Source organism: Coregonus lavaretus (assembly GCF_964263955.1).
Source record: "Coregonus lavaretus genome assembly, chromosome: 12".
NCBI classification, from domain to species: domain Eukaryota; kingdom Metazoa; phylum Chordata; class Actinopteri; order Salmoniformes; family Salmonidae; genus Coregonus; species Coregonus lavaretus.
The window spans coordinates 35,471,547-35,493,144 of NC_139999.1; the positions used below are offsets into that span (position 1 = coordinate 35,471,547).

The 21,598-nt window shown below is 41.4% G+C and overlaps 1 pseudogene across 1 annotated transcript; it reads right to left on the minus strand.

The window, feature by feature from the left end:
• Positions 1-1,915: 1,915 nt before the first annotated feature.
• LOC311138275 (protein lifeguard 2-like) lies at positions 1,916-12,448 on the minus strand (annotated as a pseudogene). Its single transcript has 13 exons — positions 12,434-12,448; positions 11,766-11,804; positions 10,077-10,131; positions 9,333-9,400; positions 9,024-9,088; positions 8,875-8,928; positions 4,883-4,936; positions 4,559-4,598; positions 4,413-4,450; positions 4,118-4,205; positions 2,886-2,981; positions 2,190-2,314; positions 1,916-2,065 (listed from the first exon to the last, which is right to left on the minus strand). The product of its transcript is annotated as a protein lifeguard 2-like (transcript).
• Between the last annotated feature and the right edge of the window lie 9,150 nt (positions 12,449-21,598).

Here is a 21,598-nt window from a genome sequence, read left to right on the forward strand (position 1 = left end):
GGCTATTTCCGTCTTCCTGTGCCAGAGTTGCTCAAGTCTCTGTAACTCTTGTTTTTCATTCATTTAAAAAAAACATTTACTTTCTTTCTTTGTTTTACTCTTTGAATTTGAATATGTCAATGTTCTTTTTTAATTATTTTATTTTTATTTTTTATGGCTGTATCTGTGTTCCAAAAAGTTATTACCTAAATACTTAGAATACAATTGAAAGAAAGACAAGTCAGTTACATAAATTCCAAGTTTATTTTAGTGTTGAGCAAATTGTATTATGTTTGTCAATGTGGTACATATACATTTTTCAATGTGGTAACCAAAGTGTTTGATATCCATTGAAAAGGTGCAAGCTCCTTTCTCTTTGGCTGATCATAGTAACTTCCAAACATAATTTTTTTGACCAAGCCTTGACATTGTAATAATGATACTGCATTCAAAAGGCTATACATTAACCTCACAGAGAAGTCACAATAGAACTTGCAACTGATAAACCAATTGTAGGATCTAATATGATCGTTAATTACACTTCTTCCCTTTTGATTTTAAGTCATTCTGTATGTATCTGGGTATGTATCTGTGTAGCTAAATGTGAATAAAAGCAATCCGTACAAGATATAGAGCCTTCATGCCCATATAGAAACTACTCTAACCACATTGTAGTTTGGAAAATATTGTTTATTTCTAAGAAACAAAACAAAAATTAAACATTACACTGCTGATCTTGTCAAACTATCTTTCCATACCTGGAACCTTTGCAATGTATTTGATCCAGATCAGAATCTGTAAAAATTGACAAAATAACTGACAATAAAATGTAATCTAGCAAACATATCTGAAGATACTCTGTCATATCAAAACTATAATTAAGACAATTAAACTCAACCCTGCTGAGTGCCAAAGGTTTCCTGAATCAATGTGATAGTTTAGGAAAACAGGAAAGAGGTATATTTACAGAAAGATAGCATGCTTTAAAGATACAGTATCAATGGTAACGTGTTTTCTTTGAGCTGATGACAGACGAGCTAGAAATAGGTTTCCCTGAAGTCTAGAAATAACAATAAGTTCAAGTATTATACTGTCTTAGTATTAGCTCAGTGTCATCAACATTCTGTGACTCAAAATGTTAATGCTGTTTATCATTATGTGCTTTCGTATCCAAAATGTTATAATACAGAGCAGTAGACAAACACACTACAAGTGCCCTTTTAAGTAATGGCCAGATTTGTTTTTTACCCCAAAGCTGACCTGCTCTCCTACTGTTCTAGGTTCTAGGTATTAACTCACCATAAATAAGGTGAGGTATGCAATCTCGGTACCCAGAACCAAATATTGCGTGTTCTCTGGCCAGCTACTCAATTTAAAGGTAAACAGCCTGTCAGGACGAGAGACTATGGAACGTGAGAAATATCCTATTTTTTATCACAGAAGAGCCAGGGTTGTTTTAGAAGACAGAAATGAAATAAGCTCTTAAAGACGTCCTCCAGCAATTTTTGAACTTTTACTGTTGAAAAGCGAAATCCCAAGTATAAATACAGTAAAGTACACACAATAAAGGGTAAAAAAAAAATGTTTTGAGAAAAATAGTGTTTTTTAAACATAACTGCAAACTTCAAGGAAGTAGGACATTCAAGGAGTTGGTCTGATGGGAATTAGTGATGTCATCAGCCTCCCCCTTGCTTGAAGAAAAATAGAGGCGCAATAGTGAACAAAAGAGGAAGGCCCTCTCCCCCCCGGGTGTTAAATGAGGTGAAAAGTAGACTGGAGTGCCACTTTAAGTTCTAAGGTTGAGGGAGATTGGGCTGAGGGAGTGTAGAGAGCCAAAACACCCATGTGGTCTAAATGAGAAATAGACAGACATCTAGTTTGATAGATGTTTTTATGTTTCCCAACAGATTGAGAGACAGACGGGTAGACAGACTAATTAGTCGCGGCCCCCTCCAAAACATGACAGTAGGAAGCTGAACAGGTATACTATGTCCAGGTAGAGGTTCAGGGTAGCAAAGACGTACTCCTCTGGACTCATAGTGTAGCGCTTGTTGCCTATCAGCAGCTGGGTATCAAATGCCAGAAACTAAGAGAGAAAGAGAGAGTGGGGGAGGAGGGTGGGGGGTGGGGGGGAGAGAGGGAGATGTTGAGATCAAACCATTTCGCTACAGACTGTAACCTAATGATTAGGGCCAGGAATTTGTCCTGACCATGTGACCTTGACCAAGAAAAACTCTGGGCCTTCCCAATGATGAATGCGTGTTGAATATTTGCCACTCACCAGAGTGAAGAGGATAGCTCCTATCACAGCGTAGATGGCTTGTAACCAGGGCACCTGTGGCGGACGGTAAGAATTTTATCAAACAGCGCTAAGGAGGATAGGCCACTTATTTAGGAAAGACACTGGCTTATAATCATCTCACAAGGTTAAAGGGATAGTTTGGGATTTTGGTAATGAAGCCCTTTATCTACTTCCCCAGAGTCAGATTAACTAGTCGATACCATTTTAATGTATCTGTGTCCAGTATGCAGGAAGCTCGCAAAATTACCTCTAACTTCCTGCATAATGGATGCAGAGACGTAAAAAATTATATCCACGAGTTCATCTGACTCTGGGAAAGAAGATACCGGGATTCATTGCCAAAATCCCGAACGATCCCTTTAAGAGAATACCCAAGACTAATCATTCTTGTACATGTTAGTATGCTACCCACCCAAATGGGGCGAGTGAGGGCCAAAAGCCTTACCGTCACTCTATATATAAACTCACTATCAGAGTCACTCACAACTATGCTTATCTCCTTCTGGAAAGGTACACATGCTCATTACACCATCATGTGACCTAATTGTCCTTATTTACAGTGTCAACTGTTAATGGAAGCTAAGCAGGCAGACGGGCTACTTACATATCCAAAGGGGATGACGATGGAGAGTATGATGCAACAGAACAGCATGACCATAGTCAGGACAAACAGGACTCCCTGGTAGGAGGTGAAGTCAATCTACAGTAGGAAACAAGGGAGAGAGAATAGGGATGTGTTGTTAAAATGCACACATGATCTATCTGATTGTAGCATATATACATTTTGTCAAAAGTCTGCACTAATACATAGGGGTAGGTGTTTTTCCTGGTCAGGTCATGTGGTTAAGTAAAACTCCTGGCCCTAGTGATAGGAAGCTGAACAGGTATACTATGTCCAGGTAGAGGTTGAGAGCTTCAAGTTCCTTGGTGTCCACATCACCAACAAACTATCATGGTCCAAACACACCAAGACAGTCGTGAAGAGGGCACGACAAAACCTATTCCCCCTAAGGAGACTGAAAAGATTTGGCATGGGTCCTCAGATCCTCAAAAAGTTCTACAGCTGCACAATTGAGAGCATCCTGACTGTTTGCATCACCGCCTGGTATGGCAACTGCTTGGCCTCCGACCGCAAGGCACTACAGAGGGTAGTGCGTACGGCCCAGTACATCACTGGGGCCAAGCTTCCTGCCATCCAGGACCTTATACCAGGCGGTGTCAGAGGAAGGCCCTAAAAATTATCAAAGACTCCAGCCACCCTAGTCATAGACTGTTCTCTCTGCTACCGCACGGCAAGCGGTACCGGAGCGCCAAGTCTAGGTCCAAAAGGCTTCTTAACAGCTTCTACCCCCAAGCCATAAGACTCCTGAACAGCTAATCATGGCTACCCGGACTATTTGCATTGCCACCCCCCACTCACCCCACCCCAACCCCCTCTTTTACGCTGCTGCTACTCTGTTTATTATCTATGCATAGTCCCTTTAACTCTACCCACATGTACATATTACCTCAATTACCTCGACTAACCGGTGCCCCCGCACATTGACTCTGTACCGTTACCCCCTGTATATAACCTCTCTACTGTTATTTTATTTTACTGCTGCTCTTTAATTATTTGCTATTTTTATTTATGTTTTCTTAAACTGCATTGTTGGTTATGGGCTTGTAAGTAAGCATTTCACTGTAATGTCTACACCTGTTGTTTTCGGCGCATGTGGCAAATACAATTTGATTTGATTTGACATACTAATTTAATTCATGACTATTTACATTATTTGTATGTTTTTGTTTCAATGAGTAGGAAGCTTGTGTGGAGATTGGGGTCATTTTTCTCACCTTGGTCTGGAAGCTGAAGATGGTGACAGACATACACACCAGAGCAGTGATTCCTAGACACAGGACCACAGACTTGGTGTTGTAGAAGCTGGAGAAACAGAGTAGAGGCAGATGTTGATTAATCCATCAATCATTCATCCGACCCATCCTTTGTAGATGTTGATAGATGTGTTAATTCATTCTTATCTTCATAAATAATTGATGTCAACATTTGAGCCCCTAACTAACTCGGTTGAATGCAGTCAGTTGTGCAACTGACTGGGTATCCCCCCCCCCCCCCCCACAAGTCATTTACCTGGACACAAAGCCCATCATGCAGGCCAGGCTGAGAGTCTGAGAGCAGACAGAGCAGAGTCAATCAGGTGCACAGACAGGCAGGGAGAGTATTGGGTACATGCTATTCTCTCTATTTGTTTAATATTTGTTACTCATCATACTCACAAAGAGAGCCAGCAGAACAAGGTTCCAGGGAAACTGTCTCCTATTATAGAGATACAGAGAATTCAGGTTGGTGAATTCACTCTATAATATTGCAAGTTACCATTTACTATCGATGATCACAACCATAACCTATGAATAATGTTATAAATACCTTACGGTGTTATACACCTGCTTAATGTGTAATAAGTGTTGGTGTTCATGCATATTAAAACTACATTCACTATTTGATTTATTGAACATCTGTTTTTTGACATGACTGTCAAGATTTTATGTAAGTGCTGTGTACTACCCAGATTGTAATTTTCATAGGAGCGAAACTCTTACCTGATTTGTTCACCACAGCAGTTCAATGCGATGTAGGTGGCCAAGAACATCATGCTGTCGAAAAGCAAAAAGAAACCAGTTCATTATTAACACAATTACATAGCTGAATCCCAAATCACCCCCTTCCCCTTGCCCCTCAGCCCACCATTTGCGCGTTCACGTGCGCCTCCGCCATATGCACAAGTCTCCCAAACCTGAGGGAGTGGAAATCATGGACGGTGTAGGGGCTAATAGGCGATATGCACAGGCGAGCATGACGTATTTCCGGTTAAATCTCAGGATGGATGTAAACTTCCGGTTATCGTAGAATGCTGTGCTACCGTATGCTAGCATTGAATGCTTGTCGTCAAAAACATCCAAAATGGTTAATTTTCGTCGTTGTTGTTGTTTATCTTAATGTTTATGTTCATGTTTTTACTTGTAATACTTCGTCTTGACTTATAACACGATGACGTGTAAACGTACGAAAGTGTCCTTTCAAAAACGGGATGACAGCTCTTCCAGCCATCACTGCTGTGTGCCGCAATGTACAGTGTCTGCCAGATGCAATTCTTCTGTTAGTTTTTTTTACTTTTCCCAAAGACAGTGAATTACATAAACGGTGGGTGATTAACATTCGACAATTCAACTTTCTTACAACAAACACACGAGTCTGCAGCCGACACTTTCTAAGTGAAGATGTGATAGAGCCTCCAACTCCAGCTGGGCGCAGACGTCTGAAGAAGGGAGCTGTTCCAGTGCTGTTTCAATGGAACAATTTCAGTCTTCCAGCCCCAAGGCCCGGAGTTTGGGAAAGGACCGAGCGTACCAACACAGAAACCATGAATGATCCATCTGTGGAATTGGACTGTCCTCCTGACCATGACTACTGCAACAGTACTGAACCTGCTGCGCTGGATATGTCCCTTGACCACAATTAAGAACTTAGTGTAGAGATAGCAAGGCTCCGAAATCAAATTGAGGAGATAACTATCAGCAGCAAGTTCTGCTTGGAGTGGTTTGCTGGATCTGATGATGACATAAGGTTTTTCACAAGGTAAATTAAAATGTCCAATGTGTTTAATATATAGGCCTATGCATTTGAGCTGTCAACAATGACTAGTATTATTATCTGTTTAAATGTTGCATGTGTGATGTGTGTTGTTGTAAGCTACTGGAAACCTTGAATTTCCCTCGGGATGAGTAAAGTATCTATCTAAAACTATCTAGATCTAGGCTATCTACTAGCGCATTAATTGTATTTTAAAATACTGAGAAGAGCAGTAAGCAAAAGGACTGACGTGTGCGTGGTCCAGTTTCTGACCTTAGTGCCAAATGTTCTAAGATGTTGTATAACTGTCAATAAGGATGCTAACATGCTTGCAATTTAATGTTGTGTATGGACACTTAACATATAGAAATGTAACACGTATGTCCCACAGGTTTGCAAGTCATGCCCACCTGATGGCCTTTTTGAAGCAGATAGAGCCAGCCACCTGCAAGATCATACGGGTGACAATACTTTGTATCATTTCAATACTGGTATTGAAATGATACAAACCATTGTTTGTGGTTTATGCCACTTCTGCTCTGTTTCAGTGCACGAAAGTACAGGATGACAGGACAGTTTTGAATAGAACATCAGCAGTTTGAAGAATAGCTGAGTGGAATATGTTACTGTCATTGCAGTCATCAAGTCAGGAAAAAGTAGTAATCTCATTATTGTTTACATTTCAAACCAAACTCCAATTTGTTTACAACAGACCCAACAACAAAGCATGGCAATTCCCACTCAGCTACCCTGGTCTGTATTAGGCTACCACTGTTCAGCTATCATGAAAACCACTAAAATGCTAAAGTGTTCTCTTAGCAATGGCAATCAAAGCTGTGGTAACATTAAACGAGTAAAACATGTGTTGAACGGAACCTTGAACAAGTTCAACAGAACTTTGAACGTGTCACTTAATCTAGTCCTACTCTCAGCTGGTGTGGTGGCTTTAGTTTCTTCATTGAGCGGAAGCAGTGGGCTCTCACAGAGATCTCATTTGTAGCCCTGTTTTTACCTGATACTTTCATAAAAGTACAAACACATTAAGTGAGAGGTATATACACATGATTAAACTTTATTTAAAGCATGATTAACCTGAAGCAGGACGGAGACATGACTTAAAACACCAAAGCAAGGCTTCTAGCTCAGGCTAGCTAGCGTTAGCATATTACCTTCAAAGTTGCAAAGAAAATAAGAAACGTAAAATTTGAAGCCTTTATCCAGTTTGCTACGTGGTGTCGTACTGGATGTCTGGATGACCCTCCGTATATCATTTAACAGATACTTTAGGCAACTCCAGCAAACACCTTGTAAACTTCATCTCTGCCATCATAACGGTCTACTGTCACGGTCTAATGTTTTTTTCCGGTAACCGGAAATGCCCAAGCATCCTTACGCCAATGCGGAAGTGATGCGTGCATAGAGCCCATTAGTAGTCTGGCTAACACCTAATTCGAAGTCCTCCTGATTTCAGAGTCTGGAAAGGCTGTTTTGATGTTGTTGGCATGATGCATCGATAATGAAGGGTGCAGTGCTTTTACTGGTTGGTTCTCCTCTGCGTCTTTCTCACAAAAACACCCACCGGCACTAGTGATGTTCGGGTTGACTCATAACAGGCAAGAAGCAGAGATGAAAGAGGAAAGACAAAGCTAACTTTACCAGTGTCAACTAGACTGAAGAATTCATTCTATTGATTTATTACAAGTTGACTAACAAATAGCCTACCATATGTCGGAAATTATAAGGAGAAACATAGGCCTATCTAAAAAGGCCTGTCAAAATATCGTTCCGCCATCTGACTGTACAGCGCATTTTTTATATTTGCAGGTTAGGGTCGGGTGCGGGACTCAGATTTTCACTTTATCACATATAGTCGGCGGTTGCAGATGGGTTATTAGCAATTGCGGGCAGCTGCGGGAGAACAAACAGCTGACCTGCACATCACTAACATGCACAGCCACACAGCCCCAGCGCAATGCCCCCTTCCATTACAATGGTTGGATTTGAAAATCCAAACAACCAGAGGTCTCAACCCCCGAGGAAAAAAATATGTAAGAGAGAACCAATCAATGTGTCGGCTCAACTTCTGAGAGAATACTGCATTTACAAAGGCCTCCTGTCCAGACCATTGTGTGACAGCTCTCCCGGTGCTGTGAGTCACGTCAGCCAGGCTAATTAGACCCTCGGATATCACTTCAACCGAGTCAGCGACGCTAAAGATTGTCTATTATATTGACAAGATATTTGAGTGACCGCTCTAACAATGGAAATACATGTCCTCAAAGAGGGAATGCAGGTGGGACTCCAATATAAAGTCGTTTTGGGGTAAGTTGCGGAAATGCCACGTGCGTCCACGTAATATCCTAACCATTATGAAACTTATATTAGATCAAATAAGCCTCACGTAGCAAATTAGCAATTACATTTTTTGTTGACGAAATTCGACACTCATTGACCTCCATAGGAAAAACTCCTCACTTCGTCAGTAAAACGTCTCGCTTCGCCTCTTCCTCTCTGGCTAAGCTGCAGGCTTCAGAGCTAAGTAGTATCCCATAACGCAGCAATTTCTTTTTGAATTTGCGCTATTTCACACAAAATAATGGAGGCTTGTATTTCTTTGTGTCTGATTTAGAGTAATATGAAATGCATCCCTAATTAAATACTGTTACTGAGGTTTATATCTTGTAAAACGACAGGGGGGATTTTCTTATTTGAATGTCATGCTAATTGTATTATTTAAATGTGTAACATGAATTGCATCATTCAAGTCTCGAAGTGTGTCCCAAAATAGATGGGTTTATTTGATCCCCTCACCAATCTTGAAGTCACCCTCAGTTTCGTCAGCAACACGTGACAACGGAGGGCCCTGCAAGCGAGTTGGTAGGGGTGAGGGGCTGGTTTGGGATTCACTGTGTAGGTGAGGAAAGGTCAGGACATGTCAATCAAGATGTTAGTTGTCACTTACTAGGAGCACATGTACAGGTGGGGGTGTGTCTGAATGTAGAACCTCACTGGTGCACTGTGGAGAAATGAGAGTGTTACGCTCATGTTCATCAAATGTATTGAATATTTATATTTTGGATATATTTACAATGTATTGGATATGATACATACCAGAATGTGAAGAGCGCAACAATGGCCACAGTCACAAAGAGTTGGATCATCAGGATGGCATAGACCTATAAGGATCCAGAGGAGGAATAAGAGGGGCCGGCCCAGATACACCCTCAAAATACTATACTACATGCTAGATCATGCATTTAAACATGGGTCGCATGCTTAGAAAAGTCTGTGTAGCTCAGTTACAGTAATATCATTATCTGGATCATATTCATTTGCCTACACCATGGCAAAACATTTTGCAACCGAAAACGAAAACAAGTGTTTCTTATAAATTCAGGTTGTCCCTCCCTGTTTTAGTACCTTTCTGATGAAGATCCTCCTGACGGCCTGGTCATCCCAGGAGAACTGGGTTTGTATCTCCTCATAATCTGACAGGAAGGAAGACCGAGGGTTAAACATCTTGTTAAAACAGCAGATGTGTAAAGATTCAACCCTGACATTTACATTTTACATCATTTAGCAGACGCTCTTATCCAGACACTCTTATCAAGGGCACATTGGCAGATTTTTCACCTAGTCAGCTCGGGGTTCGAACCAGCAACCTTTCGGTTACTGGCCCAACAGTCTTAACCGCTAGACTACCTGCCACACTGGTTACATCACACGCTACAATGTAGGCGGCAGGTAGCCTGGCGGGTAGGAGCATTGGGCCAGTAACCGAAAGGTTGCTGGATCGAATTCCCGAGCTGACAAGTTAAACATCTGTCCTGAGCAAGGCAGTTAACCCACTGTTCCCCGGGCGCCGATGACGTGGATGTCGATTAAGGCAGCCCCCCTCACCTCTCTGATTCAGAGGGGTTGGGTTAAATGCGGAAGACACATTTTAGTTGAATGCATTCAGTTGTACAACTGATTAGGTATCCCCCTTTCCTGCCCATTTGTCTTTGTTCTATAGTAAGGTGGTTGTGTGTGGGTTGGTGTGCATCCGGGTGTAGAAGAAGAAGACCACTGCATACTGTAGCCATAAAGGTGTCAATTGATAGAAGAGGAAGAGATATTCCTGTGTAACTGACTAGTTGAGATACAAAGACGTTTTGTTATTACCTGCAGTAGCCTCTTCATAGCTGGGTGGGTATTCTTTGCCTGTCCTTGGAGTCACCTTAGGATATGGTAAGATACACAAATGATCAGAGATACCAGTCTATATACAGTGAGCTCCAAAAGTATTGCGACAGGGACAATTTTGTTGTTGTTTTGGCTCTGTACTCCAGCACTTTGGATTTGAAATGTTATGCACAAATATCATACCCCCCCCCAAAAAAATGCTAACCTCCCCTGTTATTGTAATGGTGAGAGGTCAGCATGTCTTGGGGTATGATATTTGTGTGTTTGTAACTTTGTCCCTCATCATTATTCACGATTCATTCAGGATTATCCGTAATCATGGTGGCATCCACATTTATGTAGAAGAGTTTAGAAACATATTCTATTCTTATTTACAATAAAAGTGGCTCCACAAGCTTGATGTAGTCATTGCGTACTATGAATATGGGACCAAGTACTTTTTACTACTTTTAATACACATAAGTGAATTTGTCTCAATACCTTTGGTCCCCTAAAATGGGGGGACTATGTCCAAGAAGTGCTGTAATTTCTAAACGGTTCACCCGATATGGATGAAAATACCCTCAAATTAAAGCCGACAGTCTGCGCTTTAACCTCGTAGTCATTGTTTCATTTAAAATGCTGGAGTACAGAGCCAAAACAACAACAACATTTTCCCTGTCCCAATACTTTTGGAGCTCACTGTATGTAGTATCAAACTGAAATACACTTTTAATAAACACTTCACTCGTACAGGGCCGGCTCGCCCTGTACACAGATCACGCGCTATAATAAAAAAATATATAATAATTATGGAAGACACACTTAGGCTATGGATGGATGAAAGTTTGACAGTGCATGTGCAGTTTTCCTCTTATGTCAGTCACTGAGTGACAATAGGCAGGTTTCCATTGACCCAGGTTTATTTGACAAAAGCAATGCCGCAAAAGAAAATCTGATATAGGAGACATTTTCTAAAGATCGACAACATTTTTATCTATTCCACAGGGGTGTATTTTTATTTTATCTAACTTTCTTTATTGCGACAAATGTTGATGGAAACTGTTTTTCTAATAAATTATGGTTGCCGAATAATTGTGAAGGTACGCAGGGCATGTGATGTCATCACGTAACTATAAAACGCCGCTCCATATTTCATTCTAAATTACTACTGCTTGCATAATTTTTTTTTCAACTAGAACAATTATGTTTCTTTGCAGGACAAGGATTGTCCTGACTTTCAAGAATGCTTTTCTGATTGCTTTCTCAACCTACATGAGACATGAAACATAGGTGGGAGGGCATACAGGCTGTCACCAATTTATTAATGGGCAATTTACCTAAATGGGTAATGGAAACACTGTAGGTTTTTGCAAAAAATATATTTTTTAGGTGTGACATCATTACATCCAGCAGTTTTTATCGACATGAGATAGTTAAATGGAAACGCACTGTAGCAGGCAATTGTTACATCCATTTTCTACGCAAACTTTCTAAACATTGACAAAAAATCTCTGGACAAGTTAATCGAAACATACCTAGCTATAGCCATGAAGCATGGCTTGAAATTAACTAATGTTCTATCGAGTCATGTTTTGGGTCGTGAGGTGGGAGGGGCTCCAATCAAATCTCGCTTGGGGCCCCCAAAAGGCTAGAGCCGGCCCTGCACTCTTATAACATAAAACTCACTTCATCCAACTCAACTTCTTTCAACTCAACTTCCTTTTGCTGCTATAAGACAAAATGGGCAAGTGAAGGATAACAGGTGAAGGATAAACAATTTATAAAATTGCTATATTCTATTCTATGCATGATTCTATTCATGCATTCTACTCCTTGTGATCTACTGATAATCCAGATAGGCTACACGTAGAGGCCTGTATCAGTGTAAACAAGCCTCCATGTTTCATCAGTGTTTAGGATAGGATAAGGATTAGGATACTCTCAGTAGACAGCCATCTTAGTTTGGTCGACATATAGGGCGTGTTCCTCTGCCCAGGCGTTGGTGACGCTTGCCAGATCTTACCACGCCTGGATAGGTATTTTACATATCAGCTAACCACATCATATGTTATAGCAATCTGGTGCCCGACGGCACAGTCGATGACGTGGCACGGAACTATTGGTTGATGCATGCAACGTCTGAGCAGGGGAACGTGACCAGAGACTAGTGGACAGTGAATGAGCATAACATTTAAGAAATAGATAAATATTTGTCCGTATAGTCTATGATGATTATTCTATAGTATATCAGAGAGAAAACCACATATGTCTGGAATTGGAAATTTAGAACAACAATCAATTTCTGTTCACATCAGCTTTGAAATGGTAATTTTATAAAAGAGAGAAATCTTTACCTTTCCCTTAGTCATATTTGTGTCTTTTTGGATCCCTTTAGTGTTGAATTGCTGCTGTTTATGGTGTTGTTATCCTTGTTCTTATGATGTTAATGGCTTGTCAACCTCAGTAGATTTCCTTCTATATTATAAAGCTCCTTTTTGTCTCTTCTTTTAATTTTTGTATCCCTTATGTATTTTTTCTGTCCTTTTCTTTCAGCAGTGGTACAGTAGAAAAGAGAGATTGAACTTGTTCTTACAGTGGCTGTGCTGAATCTGTCGTCACTGTGCAGATTACACCATCAAAGCTCTATATAGAGCACCATTAGGAGGTTAATCCCTCTCCAACCCTGATCCCATTTACCCCCCTATCTCTGCCCTAATGAGGCCGTTCTCGCAACATCCAGGTAAGGCTTCAGCATTGGGACGTGCAGGAATGTACCACTGCCTCAACCAAAAAAGGGGTGGTTGATCTGCTTGTTGTAACCCTGACATACGCATTTCCCAAAGGGCTTCAGAGCAATTAGGAGGCCCAGACCAGTACATTGAGTGATCATCTGATGATCCAGACAGGGGGAACGGGGTTGCATATCTGAATTACATATGTTTTATATAACATACCCCCATAGTAGAATTACAGTAGCAGGAAAGGGAGCTCTGCCAGTCAAAACACATAATCCAAATCTATTTTTATAATACACTTTATAAACCTTTTATAATATCATCAATAATATCCACCTCTGTCTTTCCCTGCCTGACTCTCCTTTACCTCACTCCCTCTATCTAGACCAGCAGTCCCCAACCAATTTCACGATTCCGTGAATAGAGCTGAACATTCTGACCATTATTTCATAGAACTTATTTTTACAATCAACCATGTATATTTTTTTTATATACACTACCGTTCAAAAGTTTGGGGTCACTTAGAAATGTCCTTGTTTTCGAAAGAAAAGCAATTTTTTTGTCCATTAAATTAACATCAAATTGATCAGAAATACAGTGTAGACATTGTTAATATTGTAAATGGCTATTGTAGCTGGAAACGGCTGATTTTTAATGGAATATCTACATAGGCGTACAGAGGCCCATTATCAGCAACCATCAGTCCTGTGTTCCAATGGCACGTTGTGTTTGCTAATCCAAGTTTATCATTTTAAAAGGCTAATTGATCATAAAAAACCATTTTACAATTATGTTAGCACAGCTGAAAACTGTTGTACTGATTAAAGAAGCAAAAAACTGGCCTTCTTGAGACTAGTTGAGTATCTGGAGCATCAGCAATTGTGGGTTCGATTACAGGCTCAAAATGGCCAGAAACAAATAACTTTCTTCTGAAACTCGTCAGTCTATTCTTGTTCTGAGAAATGACAGCTATTCCATGCAAGAAACTGCCAAGAAACTGAAGATCTCGTACAACGCTGTGTACTACTCCCTTCACAGAACAGCGCAAACTGGCTCTAACCAGAATAGAAAGAGGAGTGGGAGGCCCCGGTGCACAACTGAGCAAGAGGACAAATACATTAGTGTCTAGTTTGAGAAACAGACGCCTCACAGGTCCTCAACTGGCAGCTTCATTAAATAGTACCCGCAAAACACCAGTCTCAACGTCAACAGTGAAGATGCGACTCCGGGATGCTGACCTTCTAGGCAGAGTTGCAAAGAAAAAGCCATATCTCAGACTGGCCAATAAAAATAAAAGATTAAGATGGGCAAAAGAACACAGACACTGGACAGAGGAAGATTGGAAAAAAGTGTTATGGACAGACGAATCGAAGTTTGAGGTGTTCGGATCACAAAGAAGAACATTTGTGAGACGCAGACCAAATGAAAAGATGCTGGAGGAGTGCTTGATGCCATCTGTCAAGCATGGTGGAGGCAATGTGATGGTCTGGGGGTGCTTTGGTGGTGGTACAGTGGGAGATTTGTACAGGGTAAAGGGGATCTTGAAGAAGGAAGGCTATCACTCCATTTTACAACGCCATACCCTGTGGACGGCGCTTGATTGGAGCCAATTTCCTCCTACAACAGGACAATGACCCAAAGCACAGCTACAAACTATGCAATAACTATTTAGGGAAGAAGCAGTCAGCTGGTATTCTGTCTATAATGGAGTGGCCAGCACAGTCACCAGATCTCAAACCTATTGAGCTGTTGTGGGACCAGCTTGACCATATGGTACATAATAAGTGCCCATCAAGCCAATCCAACTTGTGTGAAGCATGGGTTGAAATCTCTTCAGAAAACCTCAACAAATTGACAACTAGAATGCCAAAGGTCTGCACGGCTGTAATTTCTGCAAATGGAGGATTCTTTGGCGAAAGCAAAGTTTGAAGGACACAATTATTATTTCAATTAAAAATCATTATTTCTAACCTTGTCAATGACTACATTTCCTATTCATTTTGCTATATTTCCTATTCAAACTAATTTCATGTATGTTTTCATGGAAAACAAGGACATTTCTAAGTGACCCCAAACTTTTGAACAGTAGTGTATATAACCCGTTAAATTGATAGGAAAAACACAGCTCGTGAACCAGTGATATCGTGCCTTTGTGTAAGACTAGTTTAGTAACAGCCAGGTAGGTTTAATAAGATAAAGGTTAAGAACATTATTGACCCAAGACGACCCACATATAGAATCATACTGGGATCTATCTGAAACCTTTGATCTAGTGCTGGAACATACATTTCTACAGAATTTAAAAACTCTTATCTAACCTCTGGTGTCTCTATTCCACTTTCATCGCACAGTATCGAGATGGAAAACATCAGTCAACAACAATATGGTTAAATCCCTCTCTGCTCTCCTGGTTTCTCTGAAGGCTTGTGGCTCCGGTATGACATAGCTTGACTGAAACTAGGAAAGCAGACAAGGCTTTCGTTTCTCACAGTTATGTCTGTATCTGGTTGTCTTTCCTAGTCCTTGGTTGCCATCATTGTGCTTTATTTCTTTGGCAATCATAAGATCCATATCCAGTTGAAGTTGGAAGTTTACAAACACTTAGGTTGGAGTCATTAAAACTCGTTTTTCAACCACTCCACAAATTTCTTGTTAACAAACTATAGTTTTGGCAAGTTGGTTAGGACATCTACTTTGTGCATGACACAAGTAATCTTTCCAATAATTGTTTACAGACAGATTATTTCACTTATAATTCACTGTACCACAATTCCAGTGGGTCAGAAGTTTACATACACTAAGTTGACTGTGCCTTTAAATAGCTTGGAAAATTCCAGAAAATGATGTCATGGCATTAGAAGCTTCTGATAGGCTAATTGACATCATTTGAGTCAATTGAAGGTGTACCTGTGGATGTATTTCAAGGCCTACCTTCAAACTCAGTGCCTCTTTGCTTGACATCATGGAAAAATCAAAAGAAATCAGCCAAGACCTCAGAAATTTTTTTTAGACCTCCACAAGTCTGGTTCATCCTTGGGAGCAATTTCCAAACGCCTGAAGGTACCACGTTCATCTGTACAAACAATAGTACGCAAGTATAAACACCATGGGACCACGCAGCCGTCATACCGCTCAGGAAGGAGACATGTTCTGTCTCCTAGAAATGAACGTACTTTGGTGCGAAAAGTGGAAATCAATCCCAGAACAACAGCAAAGGACCTTGTGAAGATGCTGGAGGAAACATGTACAAAAGTATCTATATCCACAGTAAAACGAGTCCTATATCGACATAAGCTGAAAGGCCGCTCAGCAAGGAAGAAGCCACTGCTCCAAAACCACCATAAAAAAGCCAGACTATGGTTTGCAACTGCAGATGGGGACAAAGATCATACTTTTTTGAGAAATGTCCTCTGGTCTGATGAAACAAAAATATAACTGTTTGGCCATAATGACCATCGTTATGTTTGGACATTGGTCGCAAATGGGTCTTCCAAATGGACAATGACCCCAAGCATACTTCCAATGTTGTGGCAAAATGGCTTAAGGACAACAAAGTCAAGGTATTGGAGTGGCCATCACAAAGCCTGACCTCAATCCTATAGAACATTTGTGGGCAGAACTGAAAAAGCGTGTGCGAGCAAGGAGGGCTACAAACCTGACTTAATTACACCAGCTCTGTCAGGAGGAATGGGCCAAAATTCACCCAACGTATTATCACGATCGTCTAAGGAGGAGGACCAAGGCGCAGCGTTGAAGGCAAACATATTCTTTATTTAATAAATGATCACACGATCAAAACGAAACCGTGACGTCCCTGGTTACATACACCAACCAACACGGAACAAGAAACCACAAATAATGAATGCCTAACGGCTACCTAAGTATGACTCCCAATCAGAGACAATGAGCTACAGCCGTCTCTGATTGGGAGCCACCCTGGCCAACATAGATATACAACAACTAGAACATAAACAAATGAAAACTCACACCCTGGCTCAACATACTAGAGTCCCCGGAGCCAGGGCGTGACACGTATTATGGGAAGCTTGTGGAAAGCTACCCAAAACGTTTGACCCAAGTTAAACAATTTAAAGGCAATGCTACCAAATACTAATTGAGTGTATGTAAACTTCTGACCCACTGGGAATGTGATGAAAGAAATAAAAGCTGAAATAAATCATTCTCTTTACTATTATTCTGACATTTCACATTCTTAAAATAAAGTGGGAATCCTAACTGACCTAAGACAGGGAATAAGGTGTATGGTGTATGTAAACTTCCGACTTCAACTGTATTAACAACAAACCGGGCACCATCTCAGCCCTAGCTAAACTTGTCAGATGCCTAGATAACATCAGGGCATGGATGAAAGAGAACTTCCTCCAGCTGATCAGCAGTAAGACTGAGGCTATGCTTATTGGGACACCCAAGCAGGTCACCAGTGCTGGAAACCTCTGCCCTACAATTGACGGTCAAGCCACCCATCTGTCCTCATCTCCAACCTGGGAGTCAAGTTTGATCCATCTCTGTCCTTTGATGCCCATATCAAACTATCTGCAAAATATCGGCTCAAACCATCGCACTCCCAGCCAGATGCAGAGAAACTCATCCACGCCTTCATCTTCTCCCAGATCGACTATGGCAATGCTCTGTTCGGGGACCTTCCAGCCAAATCACTTCAGAGGCTACAACTTCTCCAGAATAGTGCTGCCAGTCCTGACCAGGACCAAGAAGTCAGCCGACATCACACCCATCCTTGCTGAACTCCACTAGCTACCGATCAACTATAGGATTGACTTTAAAATCCTCCTCCTAGTATTTAAAGCCTTGAATGGATTGATTCCCATCTACATCAGGGACCTAATTTCTATCAACGAGCCACCTCGTACTCCGCTCCAGAAACTCCCTACTGCTTTAAGTCCCCAAGACACGTCTCCGTACTATGGGGGACCGAGCCTTCTGCTCCCTTGCCCCTCTCCTATGGAATGCTCTCCCTGACCATCTGAGAGCCGCTCCATCAATCTGAAGTTTTAAAACAGGCCTTAAAACCCATTTCTTAAAACCCATTCTTTCTTATAGTCCTAATTTGGAAAGTCCATTTTGGATTTATTATTACTTATTATTTCCTGCCTTGATTCTAAATCTGTTTAGATTGTATTTTTTATTGTATTATCATTATTTTTGCCTATGTAGAGCTTTGAGATAACACTAATGAAAAGCAATTTATTATTACTATGAGGTTGGAATAATACTGTGAAATGCACTTTGTGTAAGAGCTGTTTGAAAGACCACCTGAAATGTCAGCTTGTTTGGCTGGGTGGGGTTTTTGGACCACTAAGTTAATAGACCAATAACAGTTTGCCCTCCTCTCTGCCAATAACAGATCGTTTTCAGATTACACATCACTCCCATTAGGCCCCTCCCTCAGACCACTCCCAGACAGTCCTAGCAAAATTCTTGCTCGAGAAATTGTATTTAGCTAATAAGCTATTTTTGTTTTATTTTTGACAATTTTAATTGAAAATGATCACAGTAAGGTACTTAATAGTTACCCAGAAATGATTTGATATTGAGATAAACGGCTGCATTGGACCTTTTAATCTACTCTACTCTAGTAGCACTGTCTGGAACACACAGGACTGCCAGCCTACAGGGAGGAGGTGAGGGCTCTGGGAGTGTGGTGCCAGGAAAATAACCTCTCATTCAACGTCAACAAAACAAAGGAGATGATCGTGGACTTCAGGAAACAGCAGAGGGTGCACCCCCCTATCCACATCGACGGGACCGCAGTGGAGAAGGTTGAAAGCTTCAAGTTCCTTGGCGTACACATCACTGACAAACTGAAATGGTCCATCCATGCAGACAGTGCGGTGAAGAAGGTGCAACAGAGCCTCTTCAACCTCAGGAGGCTGAATAAATTTGGCTTGGCACCTAAAACCCTCACAGACTTTTACAGATGCACAATTGAGAGCATCCTGTCGGGCTGTATCACCGCCTGGTATGGCAACTGCACCTCCCACAACCACAGGGCTCTCCAGAGGGTGTTGCAGTCTGCCGAACGCATTACTGGGGGCAAACTACCCGCCCTCCAGGACACCTACAGCACCCGATATCACAGGAAACCAAAAAGATCATCAAGGACATCAACCACCCGAGCCACTGCCTGTTCACCCTGCTATCATCCAGAAGGCAAGGTCAGTACAGGTGCATCAAAGCTGGGACCGAAAGAATGAAAAACAGCTTCTATCTCAGGGCCATCAGACTTTTAAATAGCCATCACTAGCACATTAGAGGCTGCTGCTGCCTATTGAAATCACTGGCCACTTTAAGAAATGGAACACTAGTCACTTTAATAATTTGTACATATCTTGCATTACTCATCTCATATGTGTATATATTGTATTCTATAATATTATACTGTATCTTAGTCCATGCCGCTCTGTCATTGCTCGTCCATATATGTATATATTCTTAATTCCATTCCTTACTTAGATTTGTGTGTATCCACTCGCTCCAACTAATTCCGTGTAACCTTTTAAGGTTAACGTTTAAGGTGCATGCCGCCACCTACTGTGCTGGAGTGTGCAATCAATAATGTTTTGCCTAATTCTGTACTACTTAGAAAAATAAATAAACAAATAAATCCCTACTAATTTCTAACAAACCCTCCTCCATCCCCAAAACCCTCCCCCCCCCAACCACCTATTTAAATGTCCCTCCATCATGCTAAAACACTCCATCCTTAGGATTATTCAGCATTTCAAAAATAATGTAGACAATAACATCTGTTACTCCTAATAACTCTCTTGCCCTATCCACAGTAATCATGCACCTGGCATTTCTGCTTTCCACAGTCCGAGTCGTGTTGATAACCTTTTTAGTGAAAGCTATGAAGTCAATTTTATTTACTATCAAAGTGTCCCTTGACACAGCATATTTATGGGAGCAACATTTCTGAACAGGTGTCGAAACCATGTCAGGACTAGTAGAAACACTAGTTCTGACAGTTGTCCACTTACTAAGGGAGCAGCCATGGTAGCTCCATCAGTTCGCCTAGTAGTTCCACCAATCTGTCTTACAGCCTCTGCATAAGAGACGTCATGAGTGATTCTATATTTCTTGGCCTCTCTAGCCTCTCTCTGCACCTGGCATCCACCAAATGCTGCACTGTCCCCCCCCCCCCCCCCCCCCCAAAAATTTTTTTTTACAACATTCAGCCTTCACATTGTTCCCACAGTCACCATAATCATGTTCCCCTCCACACTTGGCACATATTTTCTTTCCTTTACACTGATCAGCTACATATCCCATTCTTTGGGATTTAAAATGCCTCAATGGGGATGGGACAAATTCTCGGACATTGAAACTAAGGAATCCCATCTGTACTTTTTCACGCAAAACATTCTCAAACCTCAGAAGCACTGATAAGCTTTCATTTCTTTGTCTGTCTTTCCTGCAGATCAACGTTTTGGCCTCAATCACTATGCCTCCATTCACATTTTATTTTATATAATCTCCCCTTAACTTAGCATAAGCTCCAGGGACATGGCTTTTGATCTTCTTCCCATTTAAGAGTTTCCATTTGAAATATCTTCCCTTGCTGAGCACGGCTAGCACAGAATATTAGTAGTCTACCATTTCCATTGAACCGGGCTAGTTTTACTTCACCTATCTCTTTCTTTACGGCATTGGTTAATCAAACATCATCACAACTTTCCACTCTGACACATCATTACTCTTGTTCCCTACCTTCACCCTCTTCACTCTCCCTTCGCTAAAAGCGAAACTGCTTTCAGTAGCATGGTCTCTCTTTTTCCTGTTACTTTCCACTACAGACCATTCAGGTCCTTGACCCTCATCCTCCCGACCCATATCATGAGAACTATCATCCATATTCATCGCATTCCAGCACAGCTGTTGCTTCTCCAACCGTCTCTCCATATCCTCCATCGCCATATCCTCCATCGCCGCATCCTCACTACTCGCTGCCATCACCACGTGCTTCCTTGGCACACTCCCCATCCCAGGTGAGTGTCATCATGACATGCAACACTTTGGGGTGGACCCACCTGTTTCAATCAATGAGAGAAGATTTGAAATAGACAAGATGGTGGCGTACACATTGTTAGATTACCTCATGTAGATTTTTTTTTTCTTCTTCTATTAATAACGGAGCATTTTCTAAATTAAAACGAACCACCTGCAACTGGACGAAGACATTTTAGAAGATACATGTTTGGCCGAATCGAGAGAAGATAGTATCGCCAATACCAGGTTAGTTTGGGAAATCTGTCCATAACTCTATCGTCCTGATTCCTACTTACAAGCAAAAACTCAAACAGGAAGTACCAGTGACAAGCTCAATACAGAAGTGGTCAGATGAAGCGGATGACAAGCTGCAGGACTGTTTCACTAGCACAGACTGGAATATGTTCCGGGACTCATCTGATGACATTGAGGAGTTTACCACATCAGTCACCGGCTTCATTAATAAGTACATCGACGACGTCGTCCCCACGGAGACCGTAAATACATATCCCAACCAAAAGCCATAGATTACAAGCAACATCCGCACTGAGCTAAAGGCTACAGCTGCCGCTTTCATGGAGCGGGACACTAACCCGGACGCTTATAAGAAGTCTCGCTACGCTCTCTGACAAACCATCAAACAGGCAAAGCATCAATACAGGACTAAGACCGAATCCTACTACACCGGCTCTGATGCTCGTCGGATGTGGCAGGGCTTGCAAACTTTCATGGATTACAAAGGGAAACACAGCCGCG